Source organism: Saccostrea cucullata, unplaced genomic scaffold (genome assembly GCF_032062105.1).
Source record: "Saccostrea cucullata isolate Sc308-1 unplaced genomic scaffold, CSIRO_AGI_Scuc_v1 ctg2655, whole genome shotgun sequence".
NCBI classification, from domain to species: Eukaryota; Metazoa; Mollusca; class Bivalvia; order Ostreida; family Ostreidae; genus Saccostrea; species Saccostrea cuccullata.
Genome location: NW_026935437.1, coordinates 43,348 through 64,237, shown reverse-complemented (window position 1 = coordinate 64,237; position 20,890 = coordinate 43,348). Strand labels below are relative to the sequence as shown.

Here is a 20,890-nt window from a genome sequence, read left to right as displayed (position 1 = left end):
AAGATTCATGTTTTTTTTTATATTACTATGCAGTCGCCATGTAATGAATGTTTGTTCTTCATTTAAGAAATTAACAACAATGTTAAAAAGTTCTCTGGGAAATGAATTTTTAGTTGGTCAGGTGATCAAATCCTGTGAAGCGAGAAGGGCTTGTCGGTAGATTTAATTACGTACCAACTTAAAGTCCATTACCCAGTGAACTTCAAAACATTGTTTTTTATTATTTATTTTTACATTTGAGACAAACAAATTTCGAGTAAAACAGCATTTATTTCACAAATGGGCCGCAGTATTCCTATGTTGTGATATGCAATGACCTAGAAGTAGCTAATCTCGCTCCATTATTTCAACATTTACATTCATGTTTAACAGCTCAGTTCAGGAAATTTCTGTAAATAGTGAGAGAACAATTATCGCTTTGGAGAATAATCTAACTATATCATAAGTTTTTAAAATATTTGAAGTCAAAAGCGGTGGTATCGCTTGCATTAGTTAACATCACTCCAGAGGAATTTTGGGTTAAAAAGATATGTGCAGTTCTAGGCTAATTTCTATAGTATCCTAAACCTTGATAACATCGATAGATGTACATCTTGTGATTGAAAAATATCCCTGTTGTTTATCATTTTTATCTTTCTCATTGTTATTAACTTAGAAAAATTCCAAAACAAATCGCACCATGTCAGAAATATGTAGACAAAATATCACCTATCTCTGTGATTCGTTCGCGCTATGACCCCTGTTTCCCAAATTACATTCACACAGAATTAAACATATTTTCTTTTCAATAGGTTCATCTAAGAAAGATATATGCACGTGTAAATATTTATTAATAAACAAACTAAAAAAAACAACAACAACAAAAAAAAAACAACAAAACAAAAAAAGAAAAAATATAAAAATAAACAAGCGATCAAAAAACGTTTTTACATTTTTTTTAAATTACAGTTTTTAGAAGGTTTTTGACCAATCAGGAACAATTCTGAAAATGTATATGTTAGTTCTCTTTCCTTTATTCAGTGTGTTCCGAATACTTAGCATCAAAAACAATTACCTGATGAATCCGAGAACAGAATACTATGTTCCAGATAGCAAGACTATGTTGGGCCAACATTGGCAAAAGGTTGTATAGTTGGCGTTTGGGAAACAACGTTGGGCCAACGTTGGACCAATGTAACCATGCCAACCTTCTTGAGCATGACGGAATTCCTATGTTGGCCCAACGTTGGCCCAACGTTGGCGACTTCCATTCACTTTACTTCCCAAGGAAGGAGGGATGTTGATGTCGGCCCAACGTTGGCCCACTGTTTGTAATACACCCTTAAAAAAGTGTCTTTTAAAGTTTGTAGTAGTATGTTGGCCCGATGTTTGTAATACACCCTTAAAGAAAGTGTCTTTTAAAGTTGGTAGTAGTAGGTTGGCCCAAGGTTGGCTGGATGTTTGTAATACATCCTTAAAAAAGTGTCTTATCAAGTTGATAGTAGTATGTTGGCCAAACGTTGGCCCGATGTTTGTAATACACCCTTAAAGAAAGTGTCTTTTAAAGTTGGTAGTAGTATATGTTGGCCCAACGTTGGCCCGATGTTTGTAATACATCCTTAAAAAGTGTCTTATCAAGTTGATAGTAGTATGTTGGCCCAATGTTTGTTATACAACCTTAAAGAAAGTGTCTTATCGAGTTGGTAGTATGTTGGTCCAACGTTGGCCCGATGATAACACGAGTGTTCTTTTGTTTAGGTGTTTCAAAGATGGGATATTTATAGTGGGCCAACGCTGGCCCAATTATCATACTGCCAACTAAATGAAAGTGTCAGTTTTAGCTGCTGAGCTTTACGTTGGGACAACGTTGGTTCTAATTAAGTTTTAATTTAGATGCACATTCTGAAATAATTAAGAGGACATTTTATATCCATGCTTTTAATTGGATGACTGTTTTTGTTTAGATCTGATATTTTCAACATTTTAACTTTGAACTTAAGTGATCACAGCACCAAAGAGTGTTTTATTACATTTTTTGAATTGTGCACATGCATGCTTATTTATTTGAAATTAACCCTTGAAATTATGAATTTTTTCATGAGAATTTAGAGAAGACTGAATAAGTTCTCAGGAACAGGATGTGAATGAAGCCTACATATACATAAATCAAAGTGACACACTGCAGCCTTATAATTAAATTGAAACAAAAGTTAGGCGTTCGCGAAAGCTTGGAGATTAAAACACCAAACTGTGGAGTGAGCTGCCAGATTCAATTGCTCACAGGTGGTGATAGACTGAAAATGAAGGGCAAGCAAGAAGAAGTGAAATTTAAATTTGTTGATTATGTACACTTGCTATAGCTGCATTTAGAAGCGATGTAAGTATATATTTATTCTTATTTATTCAGATTAACTGTTAAAATTGATTCGGAATTCAGTATTTTCATGTTTTTGTACACAAGCACTGTAAGTTAAGGTTAAATAACATCTTTTAAGTTGTTTCTATCTAATTCTTAACTGTCTATTACAGACACGATTGTAACAAGGAAATTAAGGTGCACCTATAGTAGAATACATCATTCTCTTTATTAAAAGTTTTAATTTAAGTAATATTTATTCATAAGTTGGACCAGTAATTGTATTGTTTCTAATATCAAACTATTTTGTATTTTCAGTCAGAGACTGCAAGGAAAACAAATGTCGTGGCAGTAAATAACAATGAAATCGAAGACCAAGCATAAAAAATATATAAAGTACGAGTACGTATGACAAAGATCAAGATGAAGAAAACGGGAGGCGACGAATGGGACGGAAAAAGAGCGGGAATACAACAAAAGGACAGTAATAAAGGAAGTGAGCCCTGATTAAGGATTTTTCATAATTTACCTCTATTGTCTATTTTAAAATTTATTTTGTAAATTATGATTGAATTGATGTATATAAAATATTTTCACAGTGAATCATTAGTAATGTTTTTTATTGAACATGTCCATATATGCATTATGAATGCAGATTGAATTGTGTATTAATTTTTTTAAACAGTCATATAATAGGTTAATGTAAAGAATCGCTTATCCAATTGCAAATGTTTCTATGTGATAACTACGTTGGCCCAATAATTTGCCATCTGACATTGTAAAAAAGGGTCAACATTGGGCCAACCTAACCAACCAGCTGTTAAGGTTGGCTGTTTGTTGGCATACACTAAAAACTAAGTTGGCCCAACAATATGCCATGTGGAATTTCAACATAGGGCCAACGTTGGGCCAACCTAACCAAACAGCTGTTAAGGTTGGCTGTTAGTTGGCATACACTAATAACTACGTTGGCCCAACAATATGCCATCTGACATTTCAACAAAGGGCCAACGTTGGGCCATCCTGACCAACCAGTTATTAAGGCTGGCTGTTAGTTGTCATACAATTATACCTACGTTGGCCCAACAATATTCCAACATGTTGGACCAACGTTGGGCCGATGAGCAAAATAACCGTGGGCCAACGTAAGGTTACCAACAGTGGGCCAACGTTATCTGCTATCTGGGCATGGCCCACTATAAATATCCCATCTTTGAAACACCTAAACAAAAGAACACTCGTGTTATCATCGGGCCAACGTTGGACCAACATACTACCAACTCGATAAGACACTTTCTTTAAGGTTGTATAACAAACATTGGGCCAACATACTACTATCAACTTGATAAGACACTTTTTTAAGGATGTATTACAAACATCGGGCCAACGTTGGGCCAACATATACTACTACCAACTTTAAAAGACACTTTCTTTAAGGGTGTATTACAAACATCGGGCCAACGTTTGGCCAACATACTACTATCAACTTGATAAGACACTTTTTTAAGGATGTATTACAAACATCCAGCCAACCTTGGGCCAACCTACTACTACCAACTTTAAAAGACACTTTCTTTAAGGGTGTATTACAAACATCGGGCCAACATACTACTACCAACTTTAAAAGACACTTTTTAAGGGTGTATTACAAACAGTGGGCCAACGTTGGGCCAACATCAACATCCCTCCTTCCTTGGGAAGTAAAGTGAATGGAAGTCGCTAACGTTGGGCCAACGTTGGGCCAACATAGGAATTCCGTCATGCTCAAGAAGGTTGGCATGGTTACATTGGTCTAACGTTGGCCCAACGTTGTTTCCCAAGCGCCAACTATGCAACCTTTTGCCAATGTTGGCCCAACATAGTCTTGCTATCTGGAACATAGTATTCTGTTCTCGGATTCATCAGGTAATTGTTTTTGATGGTTAGTATTCGGAACACACTGAATAAAGGAAAGAGAACTAACATATACATTTTCAGAATTGTTCCTGATTGGTCAAAAACCTTCTAAAAACTGTAATTAAAAAAAAAATGTAAAAACGTTTTTTGATCGCTTGTTTATTTTTTATATTTTTTCTTTTTTTGTTTTGTTGTTGTTTTTTTTTTCTTTTGTTTTTTTTAGCTTGTTTATTAATAAATATTTACACGTGCATATATCTTTCTTAGATGAACCTATTGAAAAGAAAATATGTTTAATTCTGTGTGAATGTAATTTGGGAAACAGGGGTCATAGCGCGAACGAATCACAGAGATAGGTGATATTTTGTCTACATATTTCTGGCATGGTGCGATTTGTTTTGGAATTTTTCTCAGTTAATAACAATGAGAAAGATAAAAATGATAAACAACAGGGATATTTTTCAATCACAAGATGTACATCTATCTAGATTATTCTCCAAAGCGATAATTGTTCTCTCACTATTTACAGAAATTTCCTGAACTGAGCTGTTAAACATGAATGTAAATGTTGAAATAATGGAGCGAGATTAGCTACTTAGGTCATTGCATATCACAACATAGGAATACTGCGGCCCATTTGTGAAATAAATGCTGTTTTACTCGAAATTTGTTTGTCTCAAATGTAAAAATAAATAATAAAAAACAATGTTTTGAAGTTCACTGGGTAATGGACTTTAAGTTGGTACGTAATTAAATCTACCGACAAGCCCTTCTCGCTTCACAGGATTTGATCACCTGACCAACTAAAAATTCATTTCCCAGAGAACTTTTTAACATTGTTGTTAATTTCTTAAATGAAGAACAAACATTCATTACATGGCGACTGCATAGTAATATAAAAAAAAAACATGAATCTTAATGCTATGCTGCTCATTGTACAGATAAAAAAAATGTTGCGCTTTAATATTTAATACGATATACATATGATATTAAAAGATAGATTTAAGACATACTCTTTCGTGACTTTCTTTTTACTTAGTTTGATGGGTTTGATTTTTAAATACTGTAGAAGTACTATTTTTCGAGTGAAATTAATTTACGCTATGCATGCGGTCACACATTTTCCGAGGAAATCATGTGATAAATGTATGGCATATAGTGAGAGTCTAGGAAATCCGCGTCATTTTTTACATGCGTATTCAACAGAAATTGAGATTCCGAGAAATTATGACCCCGTGGAAAAAATAGTATGCCTACAGTAATATAATTATTGATAGAAGTAAAGGAATATATTGTACTTAAAGAATAAACAATCAAGTTAATTATCCATTTTTTCTTGATAATTAATACAACAGGATCGTATTGTATTGCTCGTCCTTGCGACGCTTAAGGGGGTCGACTATAGTTTCCATTGCGCAATATTTCGCGCATCATAGTAAAATGAAGCGCATTTACTGTTTTAATGCAACTTTTTTCGCTTAATTATTAAAATTGAACAAAATTAAGAAATTATAGGTATAAAATGTAATTACAATTTGATATAACTGATTTTTAACCGATTTCGCAGTTGATAGGTAGGTTGACGTCGTTGCAGTGTGTTTTTGACGTTATGATAATCTGTAGTTCTTAAAGAAAGGGGTAATAAAAATATTATTAAGAAAAAGTAATGAACATGCGCTCTTGAAATTTAAAAGATAGAAATTTTAAAAATTTCTCCAATATTTTGATCATGTTTTCATGTGAATCCATTGTGTATGTCATATTTTGTAATATGTATTGACGTCAATAAATCGGAAAATATTCAGTTTTTACTTAATAATGTTGTATATAGATCTGCACTTTTCTGAGTAAAAATTAATTTTGTTTAAAAGTTAAATTATTTATTGCCAAGAAGAATTTTCATCAATCCGTGTTTACCCTACAATCTAGCAGCACTTACAAAGTACTACAGAATACAAATAAGGAATGAAGAAAAATATGGTTAAAAGTATGAAGAAAAACGTTGATGCTTTGCATTTGTGTTATGAATGAATGAATGGCTCTATGGGCTTGGAAAAAAAAAATATTGTAATTGATTGATGGAAAGAAATCAGCGTACGTAATACTTAATCTTTAATTGAATATGAACCATGTAAATTATACTGTTCGTTATATCCATATATTTCATTGTTTTCAAAAACACGTTATTTTTCATTTTACTCGAAAAAAATATTTCATCAAAATATAAAAAACGTCATGGGTTAATTATTGTTTCACAACATTCTGTAGTTAGCTGATATCATAACCAATTTCTTGATATTTTTGTAATTTTTTTAAAAGAACTGTTTTGAGTAAATAGGAGGACTCCCTCCCCTCTCTCTCCTTTCATCAAAGGTCTTTCAGACTTTGGACAAATCCATTGCTTTAAACCTACAAATACACATTAAAATTCAAACTCGAAAATATCTTCTGCTTTATTAATTTTTTTAAATATATTTTTAGAGTATGCAAGTGTAGGGCGCATTTAAATGAAGATTTTCAGGCAACTTTTGACTACGCCCCCTCCCTTCTTCTGCCATTAAATATTTTGCGTTGCAAACCATTTGAGGTTTATGAAACATCGGTTACAGTGCAGATAAATAAAGTCTTTCAATTCCTAAAGTACGCTCTAGTATACTAATTCATTAATTTAGAATAAACCATGATTGGGTACTAGTTTGTTTTGTATCAGGTAAAGGTAACTTAAGGATTTCATGTCCAAGTGTCCGGTGTTTTGTCCATATGTGTATTATGCATTTGACTTTATACCTTGATATGATATCAACTTATGCTGAATTTTAATTTCATTTCTCGAATTGTTATTTTTTTTTTAATTCAAAAGTAAACACGCAATGAAATATATATACATTCAAGCATTCTGTATATATACATATGGAATAGCCTAATTGTCAGGCCGGTAGGAAGCAATAACAGGGGGAGTGGGCGCAGCAAAACATTTACAGTTGGTTGTTTTAACCAACTATCATAGTTTTTTAAAAAACAAAAAGAGTCATCAGACATTTTTTTTTCCTTTATTACAGGGGCACAAGACTATACTGTACTAGCTTTAAGCTTTTATAGTATTCTATATATCTGAAAAGCTATAATTATAGTTTCTCCATCTTTTTTTTTTAAACTTGACAATGTGTTGGATAAACCCCTACCAATATTTCGTAAACATCCCTTATAACACTAATGTATCAAACATTTTCAATTCACGTACATATATGTCAAATTTATATTAATTTCAATGTGTACATTTATATTCAAATTGTTTTGATTCGAGGAAATGCAAACCAACGGTGTTGGCAGTGATAGAAGATCAGACAAATTGCTCTAAAAGGATATTAATGAATTCGGGTAATTTCAGCATTGATATTCCCTTTCCAATTCCTATACTTACATTGCGTGTATTATATAATATTTAAAAAAAATAACAATTCGAGAAATGAAATTAAAATTCAGCATAAGTTGATATCATATCAAGGTATAAAGTCAAATGCACAATACACGTATGGACAAAACACCGGACACTTGGACATGAAATCCTTTAGTTACCTTTACCTGATACAAAACAAACTAGTACCTAGTCATGGTTTATTCTAAATTAATGAATTAGTAAACTAGAGCGTACTTTAGGAATTGAAAGACTTTATTTATCTGCACTGTAACCGATGTTTCATAAACTTCAAATGGTTTGCGACGCACAATATTTAATGGCAGAAAGAAGGGAGGGGGCGTAGTCAAAAGTTGCCTGAAAATCTTCATTTAAATGCGCCCTACACTTGAATACTCTAAAAATATATTAAAAAAATTATTTAAGCAGAAGATATTTTCGAGTTTGAATTTTAATGTGCATTTGTAGGTTTAAAGCAATGGATTTATCCAAAGTCTGAAAGACCTTTGATGAAAGGAGAGAGAGGGGAGTGGGGTCCTCCTATTTACTCAAAACAGTTCTTTTAAAAAAATTACAAAAATATCAAGAAATTGGTTATGATATCAGCTAACTACAGAATGTTGTGAAACAACAATTAACCCATGACGTTTTTAATATTTTGATGAAATATTTTTTTCGAGTAAAAATGAAAAATTACGTGTTTATGAAAACAATGAAATATATGGATATAACAAACAGTATAATTTCCATGATTCATATTCAATTAAAGATTAATTATTACGTACGCTGATTTCTTTCCATCAATCAATTACAGTAAAGGTTTTTTTTTTTCAACCCCATAGATCCATTCATTCATTCTTAACACAAATGCAAAGCATCAACGTTTTACTTCATACTTTTAACCATATTTTTCTTCATTCCTTAATTTGTATTCTATAGTACTTTGTAAGTGCTGCTAGATTGTAGGGTAAACACGGATTGATGAAAATTCTTCTTGGCAATAAATAATTTAACTTTTAAACAAAATTGATTTTTACTCAGAGAAGTGCAGATCTACATGCATCATTATTAAGTAAAGACTGAATATTTTCCGATTTATTGACGTCACATACGAAGCCGATGCATATTTTTTTGTCCTAAGACTCGTAGACCTCTATACGACTCATGATAATAGGTAATCTTTTATCCACGATAGTTCATAAATTAATCAGTGCGTCAAATTTAAAATATATCTTTTTCAAGTTATGTACATGTAACAGATGCGCAATTCACTGTGGTGTCTTTATTTACAATTTCACTTAGATATATCGAATAGGCATATGGATGGAAGTCACTAAATTAATAATACGCCGCTAATCAGTATAAATGTCTAGTTGACTACAAGCAAGCATTTCTTCTTTACCTGTTAAGATTCTGTGTAAATTTTGATTCATATAGAAAATACGTATGTTGATAACGGGGAGTAATTTGTAACCATTGAAATTCGGAGAAATCGTTTAAATACCTGATTTCTAATTGTTGAAACAGGCAGGTGTACTTCCTTCTTGATTGTCGTAAATTCTTTCATAAATAATATTGTGGTAAAAAGACAGTTATGAAATAAAATCAGTTTTTTCTTTGATTTGATAGGTGACAGAATGTTAGATACAAGGTTTTCTTCAAAAGACCTATCTGGGATGTACTTTAGTACTACGGAGAGAGACAATGACAATTCGATTGGTGACTGTGGAAGCATTCATAAAGGAGGGTGGTGGTATAACGACTGCCATGACGCCTTTCTCAACGGTCGCTTTGGATCAGGTACTGTCTGGTTTAAACCATGGAATCCGCCGATTCAATATGGGAGAGATGTAATAGCTACTACAATGATGGTCAAACGTGTGTAGAAACAAAACAGTGACACAGTGTGTAATTAGTGGTACAGATGTAAGGGGAGCAATTTAATTTGTATAATATTTTTAAGTGATAGATGAGACATTTGGAGATATACAACAATGATAAAGATGGAGAATATACCATGTTTTATATTTTAAGGGTTATATGTACATATGTGTGTCGTGCAACGGTCAAAGATTATGTTATGTATCTTAATGACGAGGCACTGTATTCAGAGACATTATTTGTGTTTTTACTCAACATACTATGTTCAGAACCTGTCTCAAGAAAACCTTATGCTGTACATAAAAAAAGGGGACCAGGTGTCACAAGAGGTCACCTTATATTGTAAAAATAATAGGGTGACCAGAGGACACCTTATATTGTACATCATCAGGAGGACCAGAGGTCACCTTATATTGCACGTCAATATAGGGACCAGAAGGCTCTTTATTTTGTAAGTAAATAGGGAGACCAGAAAACACCAAATATCTTGAATAATAGGGAGACCAGAGGTTGCCTTATTAGATCACCTGAGTTAACCCAGTTATTGCTATCTCTTTTGTCCATCGTCGTGTATCGTGGGATTGTGCGTTAACATTTGAGCATTGTCAGTTTTTTCTCTGCAATCCCTAAATTATTTTTGACCAATTTTGGCATTAAGCATCCAATGGGTGAAGAGGGAACCAACGTTTTGAATGTCATGGTTCCTGCCCTACACGCTGAGTGTAGAGGGCAGGGGCAAAACTACTACAATTAAATAAACTGTTGGCATAATTGTTACTTTTTTTTTTTAAAAATTCATACAATTAACAGCCATTTCATATTCATGAATTGTAATTACGCTTAATTCATCACACGCTTTCCTTTCATTTTCTGAGATTTACCATAATTGTTATAAGCATTGATTCTTCTACCAAAATGTGAAATCCATTGCCCCAGAGTCAGGGGTTCTGGGGTTAGAGTGAGGCTATAAAATTTAGATAGTGAAAATATATTATTTTTTTGAAAATCTTTTCTGCTCCTGGATATTGAACAAATAAACTACATGTTTATGATGAAAAAGGGCGATTTTTCTTCCCCAAAAGATGTCCTGGTGTTAGCTTGGGCTATATAGATTGTAAAATACAGACATTATTTCGTGTTTTGATCGTAACTTACTTAATTTTTACCTGATCCGCTATCCGAATGTTGCATTTTAAAAATATTGATAAGTCTCGAAAAAATTCGTGGTATTTTATAAATAATCAAAACAAATCCTTTGGATTTTTAAAAATATTTCTACCTAATTGGATACATATGATGTCAAATATTTGTCTATATTTTTATTTATTGAAATATTACTAATATTTTCCAAGTCTATTTCATTTTCCTGTTCTTCGGAGAAAAAATTCTAAGAACTTTCCACTTTTCTAAACTTGTGACATGATATTGAATCTTTTTTAAAGAAAATATTTGTTTGTAACATCTGTCCCTAAATCGTCAGTAGCTTCTGTTGGTGTAGTTTATCTTACTTTGAATTATTTCCTTTTCGTATCGATCAAAAAACATATCTAGAGATTCTATGTGGAATTTTCATTTTATTTTAAAGTGATTCATAGATTTTGACATTTACATATTACGTAGAATTATTAGTTCACAATCAATAATACATGCAGGAAGAAATTGGACTTTACAGGTATGTGCCGCTGAGACATTGATCAATTAAATAACCCTTCTGATTTATCTACAACGATTGCCTAAGTTACATGCCTTTTCGTAACTTCTTTTTTTTTTAAGTTTCACAATATTCGCTTTTATATTTGCATTCTCTTTTTTTTCTACCACGCTAAGCCTGCACTCAACAATTGCTTTCATAGGACTATAAACTCAACCTCTCCTCCTATGAGTGCAAATTCCTTTTTGACACTTGCATTCTATAGGCTGCAAGACCTTGCTATTTAATGCGTTCAAAGGTATCAACTACCAAATGTTGTGGAAGAGAATCACATCTTAATTTCTGATATAAAGCAGTTCAAAATAATAGGAATTTATTAATTATAGCTTTTAGAACAATAGTTTTGGGCAGTGTATTTAATGTGTAATAAAACTTTTTTTTACAAATCGAAGAAGATAAACTATTATATATATTCTATTTTTTTACTAATACTAATGGCTCCTATGAGAAATATTTGCCCGATAGTTCAGTAAAAAATAACCAAAAATAGATATTCAGTTTGGCTGATTATGTCATTTAATTGAATGACATAAAGTAAAATGTATAACAAATCATTAAAGGGGTCATCTAATAATAAACAATGCAGGATGAATGTACATAGCTGAAAGGTACAAGTGTGATCCCTCTGAGACTGACTAGACAATTGTAACCAGTATAAATGAAAAATATTAATACTATAATCCAGAAAATTCAGAGTAGATATCGAAAGCAAAACAAACACACAGTATATTTTCAGTCCGTGCAGTTGTGGTGAACAGACTTTGACGATTGAACGCACCCGGTGAATCGTAGAAATTAACAATAACAGAGATCGTGCCCTGTTTACAAAAACTGTGTACATAACACGAGCGTGATCGATTTGCTCACAACACTTGGCTCGGAATGACGATACTTGTGAAGGAGTTTTGCTTTCTAAAATTTCTACTCTGAATAAAATTATTTTTCTGGATTAAACTTTTAACATTTCTCATTAATACACAACAAGATTTCCACTTTTCCGAAGGATTAAGATTAAAGTTAAAATGTGTGAAAGTTTAATGATGTGTCAATCAAACCCGCCAAAAATTTCAAAGTTTTAAGAACTTTGAAATGAAATAAGATTTTTAATTAATTTTTGTGTGAACTGCTATTAAAATGTAAAATTCGTGATATTATACAGAAAATATAAACTTCAAATCTATGTCCAAGTATCTTTAAAATAAGTGTTTTGTCATTGATCTCATAACAATAACATCATAACAATATGTTTCAAGGATAGATTTAATTTCAATACTTGAGAAGTTTTCCCATATTCATGCAACAATTAACTGTTTAATATATTCTTCTTGCCCTCAAATTGTACAATGTTTTGCCACCTTTTTATCCAATTTGCTTACATTATAATTGCAATTCAGTTGGGTGTCTAAAAGTTTAATTCTGCCATCTGTTTACCAAAAATATTTATTAGTTTCTAAGCCATAGACCATTTATTATGTTTCTTTTTAGAAAGTAAAGTTTTATAATAAAATCCAGATTTTTCAAATTCTGGGTTTTTAATTTTCCCTTGAAAAGAAAAAAAATACGTGTTTTGTATATGTGTGCTGAGTCACGTTTTGTCCGCTGTCACGACGTGTCCGCCTCTTTTTCGGAAAAAAATCGTCACGTTATGTCCGCTGTCACGAAATGTCCGCCTCTTTTTCAGAAAAATCGTCACACTAAATCTGCTGCGTTTAAAGTCATCATTTCATAAATTCTATGGTCGATACAATGACCTTGTCAGCAAATACAATTTATCATTGAGTGAAATGCTGACTGACGTTTTTCATACCAATCGTTAGTCCATTATTTATACACTGAATTGACGACAGATTTTTTCCGTTATTTCCTGATCATGACAACGAGCACACGGCGGGTGTGACCGGTCGGCAGGGGATGCTCACTCCTCCATGGCACCTGATCCCACCTCTGATGTTTCGGAGGTCCGTGTTTGCTCTGCTCTTATTTTGTATATTGTTTAATGGACGTTGAGATTGAATACTGTTCGTTATTTCCATATCCTTCTGCTACAAAATGTCCGCCTTTCTCCATAAAATATAGTAATATTACATATATGTCCGCCACTAAGAAATGTCCGCCTTTTACCCCCAAAAAATCATCACACTATTTCTGCTGTCACGAAGTGTCCGCTGATCATCAAAAAATTGTCGTCACGTTATGTCCGCCTTTACAAAATGTCCGTCCAAGATTGAAAGTAATGGGGTTTTTTTTCTTTTCGGTGTAAAATATATGTATATTTAAACAAACTTGTAATAATTTATGCCATCAGAAATAATCACCAAGAAAAAATAGTAATTACGGTCTATTTTATCTAATTTGCTACAAATGATTTCATTGAACTACATTGTTTCGATCAATTATTGTAGATTTGTTTAATTTCTCTTGATTGTTTACGGTATTTGAGAATTTGATGACATGTTGTCAGAAATATTTGACGCTTACCCTTTGTTATGTTGGCACAGCTTTTAATTATAGGAACCAAGAAAACATATTGTGAACGACAGAAGGCGGTCGGTTATTTGATATGAAAGTTTTAAGAAGTCTTGGTGTTCTGCGGAGTTTAAAAATAAAAGTATTTCACATTTAAAGGAAATATTTGTATAAAGTGTTCAAAGTGCATAGCAAAAGTGCAATGTCAATAAAAATTAAATAAAAAAATCGGGTAAGAGTTGTATCTGATCGAATCCTGATTGACGAAATTTGAAGCGCAGAGAATATTAGAATTTATTACACACTCTAGTAATTATACAGGTTTTTTGCATATGTGATATGACTGACGTCACAATAGCCGTATCAGCCCAGCAGGCTGGATGGATTTGCAGGGCTGAAATACGTTATCAGCTCTCCAGGGCTGATACGGATCATTATCACACCCTTAGTAAATTAAACCACAAAAACAATACTAATGTCATTCACAAATTTTGGTGGGTTTATATTCTTTTGATTTTAACTTTTTGAAAAGAAGTTTAATCTTAATTTACAAATACTAGTATATGAAACAGATTATTTTCAAATTACGGATCGAGTGCATTGAAATAGAAGTAGAAACAAATCCAAATCGTATGAGACAATAGACCATGTACATGTCTGTAAGAAGTTCATGCATGATTATTTACTTAATTCAATAAATGTATGCATGTTATAAACAGCAAAGCCATTTTATATCATGTTTATTTAAAGGCTTCCGTAGGAAGTATAGATTAAGTCTGTTCAAATCCCCACCCCCTCCGGAATCCCCTAAACATATTTTTTACTGGTTACTGAAACGCAAAGGAAATGAATCTAGCAGTAATCTACAAATGTTTGAATTTTTTATCTAATGATTTTAAAAAATGAATTCAGTAAGGCTTAACTAACTTTTCAAAACATGAGAAATTTGATAAAAAGTGTTAAATGATTCCCTTTTAACATTAAAACGTACCATATGACTGTTAAAACACACCCTCCCGGACATTCAGTTAAGGCCTGCAAGGCTGCCCTACACAACAACTGCAGCTTAATTTCTTCGATGCAAATGGTTAATCAATACAAAATATTTTTTTGGCATTTTTAAATGCCTGTTTTTCAGATGATAAGGACGAATTTTCTCTAACCTAGCGCTGTGTAGAAACACTTGAACTTATAGCCCACGGAATGGCCTGAATGTATTTGAGACGTAAGAGCTTGCATAGGCGTTATGTATTGTATTTTTCAATCAGCAACTCTCCATCACCTTTATTCTGTCATGTTCCTGCAAGAGCAATGGAAATGCGTACTTATGTCATATTATTGAAGCCATAGCATTGCTACAGGAATCGAAAGGAGCGTTTAATTAAAGAAACATTGCTTAAATAGTTATGATGAATAGTTTAAACCCTTAAACTCCATAATATTGCCAAATATTTTGTTAAACATGCAATTTTTCTGTTAAGGAGACTCAATCTTAACTTCCAGTAATTGTATGAAAATCGTTCAACCGTAAAATTACCGATTATTACGAAATAGATGATATGAATACTTTTAAGAAACAAAATTCTTTACTATATATCATTATTTCTCCAAAAATAGGATATTGCATTTCTATTGCGTTTCAGTATATATTTAAAATATTAGAAACTTATTTTTGCTTTTACCTAGCCGGTTGTTTAGGTTAGCATTGTGGCCTCTGGGCCTCTTGTTGTTTATTCCAGCTCCAAAGTGATGTTCTGATGCTGTCTATGTGTAATTTAACATAGTTATACTTTTTTCGTTTCCGATATTCACAAAATCGGAAAAATAATGAAAAGAATGTTAACACTTTTCGAGCACAATTTATGACAAAGTTAGAATTCAGGAATGGTATATACATTTACATATTCCGAGCACTAGTGATTTATAGTTATAAATCGATGATTACTGTGTGTATCTTCTAGAGACGTGTGACCTCGGACTGAATTTCACTGAGGGACGGTATATTTATGTATTTTATCCTATTTTGTATAAATTGCTAAAAAAAAACATTTTCTTTATGATTTTTAATTAAAAAAATAATTCTGTTTTCTCTACTGCAACATTAAGCAATTCATTATAGTTTTTGTTACGTGATCAGCAAAGTTAAACTATTTAATCAATACATCTTTGTACTAGTAAGAAGTGATTTTAGCTCAACTGAATAACAATGTATTAAGTATAATCCCCTTTTCATATTATAAAACAAAATATTTAGCTTTTTCCCTTAAGTGTAGGTTCATAGAAAAAGGACAGAGAAAACACTGACCTCCAAAGATGGGATCATGCAAAGCTCATTACGCTTACAGGGGGTTTATAATTATTCTTTAGAAATGTGTTCGGAAATAATGTTATCTTGATCCATCGGCAACATATTAAAATATATATTAAAATATTATTTTTCTTATATATTCCAAGCTCTCTGATTGGCTCAAACTTGATCACATGATCAATTATATAACAGCATAAAGACTTGAGTTGCTATTTATGGATTCTTAAATGCATATCGACTTAATGATTTTAAAAATGGAAATAATTTTCTGTAAAACAACATTTGCTGAATTCTTAACAGCTTAGACAGAGTATGACTTGATTTTTCTATTAAAAAAAATAGTAATTCAGCTCTTTATTTATAATTGTGATGTTCTGTATTAATTAGTAAGACACAGGATGCATTGAAGAAGAATCTACTTTATGTTAAAATATATAATAGATATGTTTTTTTTAAAAATCAATACAAATCTTATTAGACAAATTAGCCTTTTAAAAAAGGAAATCCCTTAAATCATTTTATCGGTACGAAAAATAACACACATTACATTATTGAACAGATTTTTTTTAAATCTCTAGTCTTTCAGTGTTAAAAAAGACAAGTGATTGGTGATTTTGTCAATCTCTGTAAAAAAGAATAATATAACAAATGTAGCCCTTTGATGAGGTCGATCCATAGATATATCGACTTCACAGAAAAGCATATCGACCTCGCACTTCGTGCTCGGTCGATATGCTTTTCTGTGAAGTCGATATATCTATGGATCGACCTCATCAAAGGGCTATATTTATATATTGACGCCCCTTATTGTGAAAATATTGTTAAAGATTTCCATCCCTAAAATTAGGGACAGCGCTAAAATAGGCTAAGTCTGCTGCCAAATCCCACTCACATTAACAACAGTGAATAAATGATAGTTTAAATTTAAATTGTCATAGAGTAATTTATTCTAATAATTATAATCAAAACAGGTGCCCTTTTCAAAAGGTAAAGGATAATTACTTTTTTGTCCCCCGCTTTCGCGAAAGCGAGGGGACATTAAATCTCATTTGTCTGTCCGTCTGTCCGTCTGTCTGTCTGTCTGTCTGTCAGTCTGTCCGTCCGTCACAAAAACTTTAACCTTGCCCATAACTTTTGATTTAGTGGAGCTATGACTTTCATATTTCACATGTGTTAATCTTGTGACAATACCTTTCTTTGAATACCACTAAATTTGACCTTTTGACCTTGACCTTGGAGTTTGACCCACTTTTACACAAAAATTCCAAACTTTTACTTTGGTCCTAACTTTTGAATGGTAGGTACTAGGACTTTTATATTTCATATATGTATTGTTTGTAGCACAACCTTTCATAATATACCAACAACTTTGACCTTTTGACCTTGACCTTGGAGATTTATGTACTTATGAAAAAACTTTAACTTTGACCAAAACTTTTGAATGGTAGGGGCTAGGGCTTTCATACTTCACATATGTAATCCTTGTGAGAAGACCTTTTATTAAATACCAAGAACTTTGATCCTTTGACCTTGACCTTGGAGTTTGACCTACTTTTAAAAACTATAACCTTGGTTACAACTTTTGAATAGTGGATACTAGGACTTTCATATTTCACATATGAATACTTTGTGGCAAGACCTTTCATTGGATACCAACAATTTTGACCTTGACCTTGGAGATTTGTGTACTTACGAAAAAACTTTAACCTTGACCAAAACTTTTGAATGGTAGGGGCTAGGGCTTTCATACTTCACATATGTAATCCTTGTGAGAAGACCTTTTATTAAATACCAAGAACTTTGATCCTTTGACCTTGACCTTGGAGTTTGACCTACTTTTCAAAAACTTTGACCTTGGCCACAACTTTGGAACAGTAGATACTGGGACTTTCATATTTCACATATGCATTGGTTTTGGCAAGACCTTTCATTTGATACCAACAACCTTGACCTTTTGACCTTGACCTTGGACATTTTTGTACTAATATAAAACTTAAATCTTGACTATAACTTTTGAATGCTAAGGACTAGGAATTTCATACTTCAAATATGTAATCCTTATTAGAAGACTTTACATTGGATACCAAGAACTTTAACCCTTTGACCTTGAGTTCAGTGATGATTTCTAAATAAATGACATATGATAGGGTGTTCATATTACACACAATACGTCATAAAAAATGACATCTCACCCACAATGACACCGAAAGCGGGGGACTACAATTCCTTGAATTTGCTTGATTATTTTAACCAGAATGTGCAATTGTAATTAGTTATTACACTCCTTGTTTATTAGCGCTGTTTATCCTTGCAAACAATTTTGGAGAGGTTTAATTTCTGTCTAACAATGAATTTGTCTAGTTTTTAGCTCACGTGAGCCAAAAGCTCAAGTGAGCTTTTCTGATCAAAATTTGTCCGTTGTCTGCCGTCCTCGTAGTCGTCGTTGTTGTCGTCGCTGTCGTTAACTTTTCACATTTTCGATTTCTTCTCAAGAACCACTGGGCCAATTTTAACCAAACTTGTCACAAAGTATCTTTTGGTAAAGGGAATTAAAGTTTGTTCAAAAGAAGGGCTGTGCCCTTATTCAAGGGGAGATAATTCAGAAATAGTGAAAATTTGATGGTATATTTTGAAAATCTTCTTCTCAAGAACCTCTGTGCCAAAGAAACTTATTGGAAAGCATCCTCAGGTAGTGTAGATTCAGGTTTGTTCAAATCATGACCCCTGGGGGTAGGGTGGGGCCACAATGGCCGATCAAAATTTTAAATAGAAATATATAGGAAGATTCGTTAAATATCATGAAAGCATGAATTTTGGGTCAATCCCCGTATATCATTTCACTGGGTCTTATTTTGACTTGATGGGTATGATCGGCCAACAAGGCTTAGGGACTCTTACTCCTCCAAGGCATATCATCCCATCTTTGGAATAACCAGGGTTCAGCTTTTACGATTTATACACGACGTGATGCTGTTTGTTGATTTTTTTTATAAAGATTGTTTATTCTTATTATCATCAGCTTTGTCATTAAAAGATCAGGTAAGCAGTAAGAATAAAAGTCATGGTAAGTTCTGATAAATAAATGAAAAATGGCAGAGGCATTACTACTAAGATCAATGTTAAGGCCAATGTGCATATGTTATACGTTTATTTTAATCAACAGCACTAGAGTGTATAGACAGATTATGTACCTTTGAATATAAGTTTAATAGATATTTTCACTGATGACTTTGATAAGGATATGAAAAAAATAAGGAATTAAATATACTGATAGTGCGACCGTTAGGGCCAGGCAGCTACTCATTCAATTTCAATTTAGATAGGGCTCTTCAAACTACACTTACAGTTTGCTATGAATAGACTCCGACGTCACATGACGTCTTGTATATGTTGTATTATCAATTCGAAGAGTTTGAATAGTGCAAACGTTAATCAAAAACGTATAATCTATATTTTTTTGCTATGTATATACATTTAAATCTAGTCTATTTCTAGGCTAGTTTATTTTTATCTTGGAACGTCTGGTTACCACGATAATGTAGTTTGCGACGAGATGCAATTTGCTTCGGATTATGGGGCCACAGATTACTGCAAATAGAATGTTTTGATAAATGTGCAAAGTCCGAATTTTCATTTCTCTTCGTCCAGGGGGTTGTTTTAAGAGCTCGCAGTCGTGCAGTGCTTGGTCCAACGACGGTTGATTTAAATGTTTCAAAAAGAACCCTGTCATATCTCTGTCAAGTTTTTCAAGTACCCCACTTCTCGGCAAAAAACTATATGCGGTATATGTTTTCACAATTCGACTTTTGTGGGGGCAAATATATGCAATATACCGCATATAGTTCTTGCGGTATATTATTGTTTTCTACATGTAGACTCTCGTTGGTTGATTTCCAAAAAAGAGCGCAAATTATTTTGTATAATCTGCTTTGGTATTGGGTCACACCCCCTTTGAAAACCAGCTAAATCATTTGTACCCATGCAATCCTTTAATTTCCAGTCATTGGAAGGATTTTCATAATGCTGTGTAATACGTTTAGTACTTGTACATTTAGGTTCAACTTCAAACAAAAAATTTATATCTTTCTATAATTATAAATTAATTACATGTGTAACCTTCATCCATATGTCGATTCGACATATCTAAGTGAATTTGAAAATAGACACCACATAGACTTTACCCTGCTTGATGCTTGATATTTTTTAAACAGGAAAAATGACAATTTTTGAAACGTTCATAGGTCAATTAATCAATAATAAAAAATGTCTGTTTTGGTTTCAAACAGTTTTTTTTAATAAAGAATAATGGTAAATTTTGTCACATGCGTTATTGGACCAAATAATCATGGGGAAGCATTGAAGAGAACCTTCTGATTAAGACAAAATTTTCATGCAAAAAGGTCATATCTAATGTACCGTAGCGCCAAAAGAAACAATTTGACCACCATATTTGTTTTCATTTTCAATTACATTATTTTTGTAAATACTAAAACTATACTTGTAAAAACAATGAAGGATTTTGATAGCAGGATCAAACCTGTGAAAAAACAAGAAAAAAAAAAAAAAAAAACCGTATATCCGGTTTTTTCGCATGTTGGAAATTATGCGAAAAAGGAGAAGATTAGTACAGTATTTATTCTGAGTAAGTTATATTTTACGATTATTATTTTTTTTACTTCAAATAGTAATGTTTTTATGTCACATTATAGCTGATATAATTTCTGCGTGTTTTATATTTTGAGAATTAAAAATGGTCGCAAAAAATGCGAACAATATATCATCGAAAAAAAAAACGGATATACAGTAAATATGTACAATGAAATGTATTTATGCACTGGCTCGATCGGCGCACTCCCTTCTTTCTCTTTCTTTCTCTCT

General features: G+C 32.5%; 1 long non-coding RNA gene across 1 annotated transcript; it reads left to right on the top strand.

Annotated features, from left to right (window-relative positions):
• Positions 1-2,212: 2,212 nt before the first annotated feature.
• LOC134242811 (uncharacterized) lies at positions 2,213-2,938 on the top strand. Its single transcript, XR_009986928.1, has 2 exons — positions 2,213-2,356; positions 2,654-2,938. It is a non-coding gene; the product is annotated as an uncharacterized LOC134242811 (long non-coding RNA).
• Positions 2,939-20,890: the final 17,952 nt, after the last annotated feature.